The sequence below is a fragment of the Notechis scutatus genome, chromosome 9, assembly GCF_049901735.1.
Source record: "Notechis scutatus isolate UNSWTSFEM ecotype Mainland chromosome 9, rNotScu1.2, whole genome shotgun sequence".
NCBI lineage: Eukaryota > Metazoa > Chordata > Lepidosauria > Squamata > Elapidae > Notechis > Notechis scutatus.
The window spans coordinates 302,171-311,785 of record NC_142017.1 but is presented as its reverse complement, the minus strand read 5'-3'; the positions used below and the strand labels follow the sequence as shown (position 1 = coordinate 311,785).

Below are 9,615 nucleotides of genomic sequence, written 5' to 3'. Positions count from 1 at the left end.
TTCTAATGCCATGTGAACTATTATGAAAAATAATGGTTCCCGTTAACAGAATGGCTCATTGTCTTGAGTTGCATCACAGCAACTTATATATTTTATTTTTAAAAAACGAAAATACAAATCTCTATTCACATTAACAGTGTTCGTGTCATTGTTGATACATACATCTCCTTTTATACATAAACATCAAATCTTATTTCTATCCTTCACCCATTTGTACCACCTATCCCAAACTGCATAATAGTTAGTCCGAATCATCCTTGCCTCTTAATTCCATTGTGAATTTATTCAGTTCTACACAATCCATTATTTTTTGTGTCAAGTCTTCTTCAGATGGTATCTTTTTCTTCTTCCATCCCTGTGCAAAGGTTATTCTCACCGCAGTTATGATATGTATAATGATGTATCGGATAACCTTGCTCAATTTTCCATTAATTATTCCTAATAAGAATATTTCCGGTTCAAGTTCTAATTTGTGATCTGTAATTTCCAGTAACCATCTTTGTACCCTCATCCAATATTTTTTAACCTCTGGACACTGCCACTATATATGGAAGAACATCCCTTCTTTATATTTACACTTCCAACATTCTGCTTTGGTGTTTGGATACATTTTGGCCAGTCTTGCAGGGGCTAGGTGCCATCTACAAAACATTTTATATTGATTTTCTTTAAATGTTGTTGACAATGTCAATTTACAGTTATCCATCCACATTTTTCCCAATTCTCTAAATTTATATCACGCCCTACATTTTTTTGCCCAGGCAATCATTGGTCCCTTTACTATTTCCTCTTCTAATTCCACTTCCAACAAATAGTTATACATTCTTGTTATAAATTTTATCTTCTTGCCTGTCAAGATTTGGTCCAATTGTAAGTCCTTTTCTATCCCTTGTTCTTCTAAGTCTTTCCTGAATTTTGTCTGAATTTGTAAGTATGACCACCAATCTATAATTATATCTTGTTCTTTTAATTTATCAATTGTTTTTAGATTCTCCTGATTATCTAGTAATTCTTCATATCTGACCATTTTCCTTGTATCACTCATATTTGGGTGTAATATCACTTCCATTGCTGAGACCCATTTTAGTATCTTCATATAATGTTTTTTTTAACCTTTTCCCAGATTTGCAGTAATGATTCCCTTATCAAATGTCTATGGAAGTACGAATGTGTCTCATTTATTTTGTCCCACAGGAAGGCATGTCACCCTGCTTGGAGGTTGTGATCCTCAGTTACCAAAATTCTTTTTTTTCCTTCAAATTTATCCATTCCTTCACCCATAATAGTAATGCTGCTTGGTAATACAGTTCCCATTTTGGGAGTCCAAGTCTGCCTCTACTTCTGCTATCTTGTAGCATTTTTAGGCTTATTAGTGCTTTTTTACCCAGCCATATAAATTTCATAACTATCCTGTTTAGCTCCTGAAAAAATCTCTTATCCAATTTTATAAGAATTGTCTGAAAATAGTATAATAATTTCGGTAGAATATTCATTTTTATCGCTGCTATCCACCCTAATAAAAATAGTTGTAGTTTCCCCCAATTGGTCAGGTCCCAGCAGGTGTATTCTTTTTGGTAGCATTAAAACCTTGAGCAGCTTTGTGCTTTGAATGCACCTAGTGTGTGTGTGTAGGGGGGGGGGAATGCCTGCTGGAGCATGGCTTGTTTGTCAACAAGGCTCTTGGCCGAGGGAGGAGGGCCACCTATTTTCTCAAAGGAGATATTGACAAATGAATTGAGGTAACATATTAACATTGTTTCATTTCATTCTCTCACTGAAAATAAAATATCTGTGGATTTCTTTTTCGTTCTTTCTTTCTTTTTTTGTTGCTCAAGTGAGGAATGGCATTTGAGCATTTTCTGTATCCCCACACCCAGCCTCCTGGCTGAAGTTGCACTGGGCTGCCCTTTGCTCATCCACAGTGAATGTTAGGGACAGGGGTCTGGCAACATTTGCACCCCCCGCCCAAGAGGGGAGTCTGAACTTCCAGTTATGGCTCAGCTTCAGGACCAGAAGAGCACTAAATGGCTCAGAAATGGTCAGATGTAACCAAAAGCCCCTTGAAGAATAATGCATATATTGTTCCATGAACTTTTGTAAATCCTACATTCTACAGGCCATGTTATGTACTTTATTTATTTGAACTTGTTTTAATGTATTGTGCTGTGTATGTTTTTGCTTCACTGTAAGTTGGGAGGAGGCGCAGGAGGAGGGGGAGGAGGAATATAAATACACCCACAAAATAAAAATGACACAGGCTACAGATTAGACATATTTGAAGGGTTGCGGCAGTGGCATTAATGACGCTCCAAAGCAGCAGTTGGTGGTCATTTGCTCTGTGTCCTGATGGACAAGGAGGCAGATCTATTGCGTGAAGATCACAGAGGGGGCAGAGTTGGGCCTGACTTCATGAAGACTACTTTAAAAGGGGGAGGGGGAGCGCCTGGCTGTTTTCTCATTCCGCTTTTTTCTGTTCCTGTGGCAAAAAGTGCTGCCGCTTGGCTATCAGAGAGGAAGTTTTCTGGCTGCTCACATCTGGTCCTCAGTTGCACTTTCCTGAAAAGGTGATAAGAAAAAAAACTGTTTATTTGTAGCAATAATAATGTTAAACTTTGGGGTCAGAATGTCCCATTTTGTCATCCCACCTTGGTAATATGAAAGAGGAGATGTGCCTCCCACACATCCCAAGGGGCTTCCAGGAGGGAAGGAAAAGGGAACTGCGGCCTTCAACTTTGCTGGGTTTCTGTGGCCTGAAGCATCTGGAACACACCATCCATGAAGGGGGGCGGGGGGCGGGGGAAGACATACAGGTGGGGGTGTGGAAACAACATAATAATAACCTCACACTGGCCTGTGTGGATGTGTTTGTGTGCATGTATATGAATGATACAATCTCCCCTCTGAAATTACTGTTTAGAGGGGCTAATAATAACGAACATATCAGAACAACAATCTTCTAATTTAAGTATTCAAGGCAGCAATAACATTTTAAAGGAAATCACAAAAACGAAATAATATTTTGAAGTGTGGGGAAATGCATGTTCCTTGCCACAGCTTAGTAACAAGGGTGCTTTTAGCACACAAAAGGTGTGAGGAAGCTGCACTGTTGCGTCATCCTGAAAGTGGGATATTTAAGGCAGACCTACATTTAGATGATTTGGAAAGATTCCGGAATGTACAGTTTCTTCCATTAAAAAGCTGATTTGTAAAAAATGGGAAATGAACAAAAACGTCTTTAATCTTCTAAAACGTGTCTGCTTCTTTTGTGCCTCACCCGTTCACCGCCTGCGAGGAAAGAGCCGGAGCGCAGCCGATGCTTTCCTAACCTTTCAAAGGTACGCGGGACCGGCTTTACTTCCCAGGGATTTTCGCCCGTTCTTTGGTCTCACGCGACCTCCTGTCGATCACTGAAAGGCTTACAAAATTATATAACGATTTCCGAGGAAATGTGGAAATCCAAAGGGCTTGGGAGAAATGGCAGGGCGGGTCCAGGGCAGAGGGATCTCTCGTTTTAAGGCAGAGCCAGTTGATTCTCCGAAGGGAAGGGGAGATCAACTTCAAAAGGCTGGCAATGTTTTCGCTTTATGCAAAATTTAGAAAAGCGGACCTGAGCGAGGACTCGGGTCATGTTTGAGCAAATGCCAGTCGATTTTGCTCTCATTAGGGAGGCTTAAGGGAGGCTCGGAAGTCTAAATATTTGTATTAGTAATTATAAACGTTGGTATTATTACATATTTATCCACTCCCCGGGTCTGCCTGGAAATTAAGTTCACGCCACGAGTTACTGGCTTTAGATTTTCACCGGAGAAAATGAGCGAGAAAGCCCTGGCGTTCTCTCGCGAAAGAGCGGCGGCGGCGGCGGCGGCAGCGGCCGGTGGAAAATCCGCAAATGCTCGCCTCGGAACTGACCGGGCGGCGAGGGCCGCCTCTGGAATGCGGAGAGCCTCCTTCGCAGGGGGGCCGGCTCGGCCCGCCTAATCCGGCTGCTTGGCGGCGGGCGAGACGGGGAGGCGCGGTCCACGGCCATCTGGGGCTGGATTAGCCGGCGGCCACGGTCAAGTCCACCGTCCTGAGAAGGGGCTCGTCTGCTCCATCCCCGGGCCTAAGGGCCAGGCGAGCGGCCTCGAGGGGTCCCTGGCGACCCGGCGTTCGCGCGCGGGTTTGCTTAAGCGCTCTGGACTGGGTCTCCGGGCCATCCCGCCGCTGGTCCTTCGGGGAGCCCTTGCTGGGGTTGGGGCTCGATCGGACCATCTTCTGTTGGCGGCCCCGGGCTCGGAGCCTCCTCCTCCCCCCGCCGGGGCTGCCGCCGCGCCCTTCTGACCGGGTCGTTGCCCTTGGACGGCAAACGAAACAATGCCCCCCCCCCCCCCCCGCGCGCCTGTTCAAGGAGCAGGAAAAGGATAAAGAGCGCTTGACTTTTGCATAACAATAAGGAGAGATTTAGCCAGCCAAACTGAATCCAGATTAAACCCCTGGGCAGCCTTCCTTCTGGCCCGGCGCCCTTCACCCCCGCGGTGGCTGGGGACGGGTGGATGCTCCGGACTGTGTATTCGGCAATAGGTGTGTGAAGAGGGGAGGGGGTCTTCTCGTTTTGTTTAGGAGGCAGTAAGACATGCATTCCTTAGGAATACTTGCAATACTTTAAGGTCCCTTTAAAATATGTTGGTGTTTTTTTAAAAATAGCGCTTTTAAAATCTCGTTTTTCTTGGCGAAAAAAAAGTCTGCACTGTCATTTCCCCTCAAAATACCAGAAAAAGGCCTTTTCTTTCTATAACAAATATAAATCCTGCTACCCACTGTAAATTAGTAATCGTTATTCCAACCCTGTAAATACGAAGTTTATTTTCCACATAAATGTATCGTTCTCTCTTAAATATTTGCATTGCAAAAATAGGATATATTCTTGCAGATAAACTAGCAAAGCAGTTCCCATCTCTAATCTTTGTTCCAAATTAATTTTTTGAGAAGGAAAATATCATAGGAAAAATGCTCTTCTTAAAAAACCAGATATATTCTGAAATATAATTTAAATAATATAGAATTAAAGGAAATCTAGTTTTTAATATGCTGGCAAAGATTTTAATAATTTTTAGACCTAGTATTCATTTCTGGCAATACAATACAAAAAGAAACTCTGGAGAAAACAAGTTTGACTGTTGCTTTTTAAAAATATAAATTAAGTATATCAACTGTTTTGACATTTATTTGCTTCTTTGAATTATTGTGCAAATATGTTACTGGCGGTGTTGTTATTATTGTTTTGAGCCGCCTGTGTTGTACTTGGGATTTTAATTGTTTCAACTTCTTAGATAGTATGATCTTCTGAAGCGATATTTAAAATAATGTTAAGTAGAATTATTTTATTAGATTTGGTCTTTTTACTTTATTCTACAGGGCTCCTGCTACTTCATTGAAACGGGATGCGTAAATAAGTACCAAACGGAGAGGCAGCAAAGTCAGGGCCTCGATTCCGGAGGAAAAGGAGAGCCGGTTGGGGTCTCCTTCCGCGCGGAGAGGGGCTGCCGGCCGGCCGGCCGGGCAACGGCAGGGCTGAAAGAGGTGGGGAACGGGAAGAGAGAATGTGGCCCCTTCCCCAGGAGGAAGGGTCAGAGAAGCCCCCCCGCCTTCCCCCTCGGGAATGGGAGATTTTCTCCGTAGGAAAGAAGATGCGCGTGTGAATTTGCTCGGATCGGGTCTGTTGCAATCTGGGTCCTAAAAGTACTCAGGAAAGCCTTTTCTTTTGGATACTGTTCCCACGCCTTCCCCAGGATTGCGAGGCGCTTTAATTTCTCTTGGGTTGGGGCACCTACAGAGAAAGCGAGTGAGAGCCAACAGCTACTTTGCTGGTAGCTCAGGAACACCCAACTCTGGGCAAAATGCCAAAAAGCAGGACGGATTTGTTCCTAAATCAAATTTGGATCCATTTTGGAATCGACGCTCTCAGGATAGGAAGATACAAAATTGTACACACAGCGTTATTAACCTGTGGGGGGTCTGGATTGCTGCGGATAGGTTCCATTTGCCTCACACCTTCAAGGGGAAGGGGAGGCAGGAAGATCCAACTGATCTGGCTGACCACGAGCTCTGGAAGCAAAGGGCAGCCCTGAGGAGACAGGCAGGCAGAGGAAGGAAGGAAGGAAGGAAGGAAGGAAGGAAGGAAGGAAGCGTTTCCGATTCACCCCCTTTCTGGACAGTCTGCAGGGATGCCTTCTCACCCCTTGCTAGAAGGCAGACTGGGGCAAAGCATGTTTAAAATGGTCGTGTGAAAAAAAGAGGCGAGATAAAAATGAGGGCGAAGGCAAACAGCCTGTCAGGCAGATGCACAGAAAATGCAGGTTTTAGCATCACAATGCGGGATGCATTTTGCTTTTATGATTTGAATATGAAAAGGCTGAACTTCGCTCGTTCGGGCCAAGCCTTTGGCCTTTGTTGTGTTCCAAAATGACAGAATGCGGGGTGTGTGTGTGTCACACAATGGGATGACCGTGACTTTGAACAGATAAATAAAACATGTGGCTCGGGTGCTGCGCCCCTGCCGCCCCCCCAGTCAGCCTCCTTCCAACTGTGATTAAATTTGCTGTGGTCATTTCCCAAATGTCTGCCTAATAAAAAAAAAAACCACCCCTCGCTTTTTCTCACACCGCGGCTTTGAGGAAAGGCCCTTCCTGTGGTTCCCAATCTGCACTCCTGCCAATCACCCGGCCTTGCGCAGACAAGCATGCCTCTTTCATTAGCAGAAATGCTTCACATTTGATTGCATCACCCCTCCCCCCAGCCCCGAACTCCGGCTCGCCTCCCTTAATAAAGCGCAGCCGCTCTCCCTGTGCAGCTGTAATGGGGTTTCCTGAATGCTCCCCCCCTCGCCCGCAGCCGGCTTCCTTGCAAACTGCCTGGTGTGCAATAGAAAAGAATACATTTTAATAAGCCTTGAGAGGAAAGGAAGGAGGGAGGGAGGGAAGAAAAGAGGGACGAGGTGCTGCTCCCTTCTCTTGTTCTTTGGGAAGAGAAAGAGGCGGCCCCGTTGCAAGTGCGGGGGGGGGGAGGATTTAATATTGCCAGAGATAATAACAACGATGTTAATATCCGGAATTTTCAGTGTACTATAAGTACATTTTGTTTTTCCTTTTAGCACGATTTATAATTAAAGATTTTAATCTGGCTTCACATTGAGTTAATAAGCCCTTTGATTGATTAGGATTCATAAAATTGCCATTTCCCGCTGGTGCTTTGTGTTCGGGAGATGCTCTTTTGAAAAGCCGGGCGAAGGTGACGGGGATGCGGCCTTTGTTCGGGAGCCGCCCGGTTTCCAGGGCACCCAGCCGCGCCGCTGGTCTGGCAGGGGCGAGGCCGGCCGGGACGTTCCGGGCAGGGGGAGGAAAGGAACCAGCGCGGCCTCCCCGCGAGGAGAGGACGAGCGGGGCCGGAGCGCTTGGCCCCTGGCTCCCCTGCCCCACGAGCGGCCGGGGCCGGACCCGCCGCGGGGACCCCGAACTCTCCAGAGGCTCCGGCCTGCCTTCCGCGCCCTTTGGGCCCCGCCTTGGTCCCGGGGCGAGTCGAGGGGCCCTGCGGGGCCAGGAGCTCCAGGGGGCGGTCCATTTGGGGGCTTGAACCGCATCGCGCCCGCCCCCCTCCCTCCCTCCCTCATCGCGGAGCGTGACTCCCGGGCCCTGCCTAGCCCGTTGCGCCTCGTCCCGGGCAGAGCGAGGCGGCGGCGGCGGCGCCAGGGGGCTGGGAGCGGGCCGGCCGGGCTTGGCAAGTGCACCGGGGTCCCCGCCCAGCCGCGGCGCTTCCCTGCCCCTCCAGAAGTGGCCCCCGCGCTCAGCCTCCGCGGCGCCGATTGGCGGCTCTTCCTCGGAAGAGAGAAGGAGGCCGCACGCGGGAGAAGCACGGGGGGGCGCGTGCAACTATCATCCCCCCGGTGACTCAGTGGGCCTGACGTATCCTCGGCCTCCGCGCCAGCAGATTATGGAAATACGCGCCAAGCAAATACCCGTCTTTTCGCCCAGCAACCGCAGCCGAGCCAGAACAATAGTTGCCGGGTTCCTGCTTTGGAGCGGCGGCTCCTGCGCCCTTCAGGGGGTCCACTTGTGTCTCGGCCACGCACCCTCGCAAGCAGAGCCGTTCATTACCTGCCAGGAGGTCGGGGCCATTGGCTGGCCGGCTGGCCCTTCCTTCTCCCTCGCCCCTCCCGCAGGGGCAGCCGAGGCTCCGGGCGGAGGGGCTCTCCCGTTGATTCCCAGGCAGGCAGCCGCGGAGGAGGAGGGGGGCTGAGGGTGATCCCGGGTCTGAGGTGAGAGGCCGGGGATCAAGTCCCGGGGCCTGCAGGTGTCCGGGGGCTCCGGCCAGCAGCAGATGGGCTCTGCTTGGGGGTGCATTTCGGTGCCAGGCGGCTTTGGGGCTGAGAAGCGGGGGGTCCAGGAAGAAGTCCTTCGCTCTCTCGCGCGGGTGAGCCCGGGCCACCGGAGGCAAAAGCGCCCTCGTGCCCTGGAAACTTTCAGCTGGCTGTCACCGCGGATTTAGCCCGGCCCCGGTGGATGGGAGTCCATCTTTCTGAGCTCAGAAGAAGGGGAATGCCAGGAAGAAGAGCCCACTTTTAAACAAGCAATCCTGGTCACGCACACCGAAAACGGTTACCTATGCTTTACCACTCCTGCACCCTGGATTGGAACAGAAATGTCCCCCCCACCCCCACCCCCGGTAGGGCTGAGACCTGTACTGGAGCTGGGTGTTCGCTGGTCCCCTTTGAACAATGAAGCGGCGTTTTAGCCATTTTAGCCGATTCGCCCAGAAAAGCTTATTTTCTTCCATCATTTTCTCCTTTGAAAGCGATGATAGGTGCAGGAGGCGGCCGAGGCTTTCTAATGAAGGGAGCCGCGTGATCTCATTGCATTAAGCTAAAATAACCACTGAACATGAGAACAAGAGGAATGGGCTGGGGGGGGGGGAGGCAGTGGGAGAGGCAGTGAAACAGGAGCAGGCATATTACCACTCATGTATGTGGATCACACCACCGGATTGCGAGCGGTTCCTGCACGCCAAGAAGGAAGCAGCGCTGGGCCTGGGCATCCGAGGGTGTGTGAGTGCATTTTCTATTTATTGCCCTCTTTCTGGTCTGCAGGTCCAATGGGATGAGAGGGATGTTTACAGGCCTTTGAGGAAGCTGGCATCAGCCTCAAATCCTCCTGGACATTTTGCGCATTGACTTCTCTGGAAATGTGGGGCAGGCTGAGTGCCACCCTCTGCCAGGCTACTTCTTCCTGGGGTGGATAGGACGGTGCCTTGGGCACAGCTGGAGCTGCTCCTCCTCTTAAGGTCATAGAATAATACTCAGAATGGCAGCCCTTCCTGCAGCTGCTTCCAGCAGGGGCTGCGCTGCTGTGGCCTATCGGTGTGCACATGCTTGATGTACAGGAATCATCTGGATGCACTGAGCCAGCCCCATGGCATCTCAGGGCATCCAGTGTTCTGGGCAGCTGTGCCACCTCGGGCAAGGCCAGCAGGGCCTCAGCAGGATGGGCAAGTCACCCCAAGTCTCAGGACAGCAGCGGCTGGGATGCCCATCCCATTGTCTTCAGAGCTTTCTGTACTATCGCTGGCTAAGCAGGGCAGGAAGAA

The 9,615-nt window shown here is 49.3% G+C and overlaps 1 long non-coding RNA gene across 1 annotated transcript; it reads right to left on the bottom strand.

Moving 5' to 3' along the window:
- Positions 1-775: 775 nt before the first annotated feature.
- Positions 776-8,823, bottom strand: LOC148129788 (uncharacterized). Its single transcript, XR_015750567.1, has 2 exons — positions 8,130-8,823; positions 776-2,556 (listed from the first exon to the last, which is right to left on the bottom strand). It is a non-coding gene; the product is annotated as an uncharacterized LOC148129788 (long non-coding RNA).
- Between the last annotated feature and the right edge of the window lie 792 nt (positions 8,824-9,615).